This window comes from Macrobrachium rosenbergii, chromosome 13 (assembly GCF_040412425.1).
Source record: "Macrobrachium rosenbergii isolate ZJJX-2024 chromosome 13, ASM4041242v1, whole genome shotgun sequence".
NCBI lineage: Eukaryota > Metazoa > Arthropoda > Malacostraca > Decapoda > Palaemonidae > Macrobrachium > Macrobrachium rosenbergii.
The window spans coordinates 41,108,913-41,112,105 of NC_089753.1; the positions used below are offsets into that span (position 1 = coordinate 41,108,913).

The 3,193-nt window shown below is 37.7% G+C and overlaps 1 protein-coding gene across 1 annotated transcript in view; it reads left to right on the top strand.

The window, feature by feature from the left end:
- LOC136845233 (serine/threonine-protein kinase Nek8-like) overlaps window positions 1-575 on the top strand; it is a 28,592-nt gene extending 28,017 nt beyond the window's left edge. Inside the window, exon 25 of the mRNA XM_067115319.1 lies at window positions 1-575. This exon is cut by the window's left edge and continues 890 nt beyond it. The gene's annotated coding sequence lies outside the window, so the exon portion shown is untranslated.
- The last annotated feature ends 2,618 nt before the right edge of the window (window positions 576-3,193 follow it).

Below are 3,193 nucleotides of genomic sequence, written 5' to 3' on the forward strand. Positions count from 1 at the left end.
AACTCTAAAGAATTATATTGTCCACAGAATTCTTAGGGGAGAGACTTTTCATGGACTTTCAAGAAAAGATTCTGTCCTCAGATCTCTTAGGGAAAGCTCTAAGATACTGCCTGCAGAACTGTCAAGGAAAAGACTTTCCAGAGAGCTTCAAGAGAACGCTCGTCCCAAATATCTCTTAAGGAAAATCGAAGGAAAGATACTGTCCTCAGAACAAGCTTTTCACATATCTTCGAGAAAAGGTTCTGTCCATAAATTTCTTGAGGAAGAGGCTTTTCAGAGATCTTCAAGGAAAGGCACTGCTCAGAATTATCAGAGACAAGATTCTAGGAAAAGGTTCTGTTAAAAGACCCCCCTGAGGAAGACAGGAAAGACGCTTTTCAGAGATCTCTGCGAGAAGGCTCAAACTAATAATGATGCTGTCAAGAAATATTAGAGGAATGTCCTAAGGATGGTATTCCTATATCTCCATCTGGTCATACTGTGCAGATATCTGAGATAAGATAATGGCCAGAGAACTTCTTCATTGGTTGGTCTGAGTGTAGAGTTTCAGTGTGCAAGGACCTGTGACGGTATAAGGCCCATTTACTCTGAAATTCAGATCTGACTAAATGGACTAGTGACCATAACCTGGTATTGTAACTCTTTAAATGACGTTATATATAGGCTATACAACTAGTGTAAGGGTGTAATTAGTAACTGACTTCCACACAAATGAAGCAGATTCATAGAGGAGAAATGGATACGTTCTTTATATATATATATATATATATATATATATATATATATATATATATATATATATATATATATATATATATATATATATATATATACATATACCAAGAATCTCATTGTCGAATGCGCTGTAGATCTCAAATCATTGTGATATCTTTAATCCGTCCATTGTTACTATGCCAGTAGACTATATAATTATGGTTTGTTTTTATTTTTACCTTTCTTTTTGAATCGGACGACGCAGCAGATTAGCGTAAGCTCTGATTGACATCATGTGGTCAATGTATAACAACTCCGGGCTCTCTAAGAAGCACTGCAGGTGAGTGGGTGACCACGTACTTACTTTATCTTATTAGGCCGATTGCCTGATTGATTTTGCACCCTTCACAGGCGTTACAGCAACAGTGGTCAACGACGAAGAGAGAGAGAGAGAGAGAGATGGCTGTGAGCTATGAACAAACGGTACCAGAATTATGGAAAAAAATTGTAGTTTAGAGGTAGAAATTGAAAGATAGTTGTCAAATAGACCAATAACTATTGTTTGAAATCTATTAGTAATGTCGATGAGATACCATGCAATACTGAACGACCTTCTGGTAGAAGAGACAATATTTTATGGACTGCATGCAGTATTTTTTTTTTTATTTCATGTCTTTACCAGTTTCATAGACGACCTACTGAGGTAATGAAACTATCAACAGTCATCTTCCTGCTTTTGCATTCTCATATCGTTTAACCTGTGTGCCATTCGTAGTTAACCAGCGATTCATTTTGTAACTTCAAAACAGACGTGAAGAACGCATCAAGAATGCGTTGTATCTACAAATACTTATGTTTTCTATGGCTAAAAACATTGATAGAAAACGTGTGAATAGGCTAACTAATACAAAAAGCACTGTAGTTACGAATCACGCTTCATGCTATAGGACTTCCGTTTTAAATGGGACAGATTTTGGAGATAATGTAGACGGAGGGTTCACATGGTATGGCCTAGGCTACTGCTTAACTGTAGTAAGTATTTCAGAAGGAATACGGCCTAACAAGACCTGCCTTAGCCTACCCTTACCTAATACTCCATGCCCTGAACTGCATACTACCCATTATTATTATTATATCTAGTAGTTCAACCAAACTAATAACCACAGGCAAAAACTGGGGCAAGGTAAAGTTAAAGGTGGACAACTAAGTGTGAAGAGATCGAATTTAAGGTAAAATGGAGAAAACATGACACTTTGGGCGTGACGAAGCGCTGCAAAGTGACAGAAACTGTTGTCCTACTGTTTTCTGCTGGACCCCTTCTCTTTTACCCAGAACATCTTATTTACAAAGATATGAAGAAAACGCAACTTTTTCTTGGCTATCATTTAGCGAGCAATGGACATCTCAGCGTGACTGGAGATGCGTGAGTAATGATCAACAGCTTTTAAGACAATTAATTATTACTTGATTCATCTAAGATTTTTTAACGCCTAACATAGCAGCTGCTTAGTCCTGTACTGTCGTAATTCCTATTGCAGTATGTTTGTGGGATGTTAAGTCAGTAATTCTGTTCGTATTACAGTTATGTGGATTAAATAGTACTAGCCTGAGTCATTAAATCTTTGTTTTAAACGCTCGTTGTTTGATCTAAGGTAGCACATAAATTTTTTTCTTCCTTCTGGTTATTGCAATGCCTCGGATAACAACCATTGTTTTACTCGGCGTATTGGACAACACAGAGCGCAACGAGAGGAAACAAAATGGGGCATCTGTTTGTTGATCCGGACTTAAGCTATGTTTGCCAACAGCTGGTGATGGTTGGTGTTGGTGTAGATTTTGGCCTGCCTGCCTTAGGCTCGCACAAGTCCTAGCCCTAAGGCAACCCCAGGTGTCGTAAAACATCACAAGAAATAAGTAGCCTCTGTCATAGTATTGAACTCAGATTACGTGCTGGATGCAAACAATCGTGGCATTTCGTTCATATAACTAACATTAATAAATGGCCAATTTAAAAGCTGAAAATCAATTAGAAGCCTCTGTCGTTCTCCAAGAGCAATAGCTTGAGCTGGCATAAGGCGAGGTTAATATAAAACAAACGATAGTCATTAGGTAATTTTACTTCAAGTTTTAATAATTACTCGAAATAAAACGTTTGTTAATGATTACACTATAATGCTGATGTAAAGATCGCTTGTCATCGGTTACATGAAGAAAGTAACAAGTTCCATCTTGTTATTTGCCATCATCCAATGCACTTCGATAATCATCACCATCATCATTAATATCGCCTCCAAATGCCGTGTTATTCCAGATCTTCGCCTATCAGATATCAGATTTAAACGCACTTTTGTTCACTTACTTATCTTGAAATAGCATTTGTGAAAGCAAAATACTGGAATTTTCCCTACTAAAACTCGAACGAGTTATACGCCATCGGGACGTCTGGCAACAACAATACGCGTGGCAATTCTTGACTCAC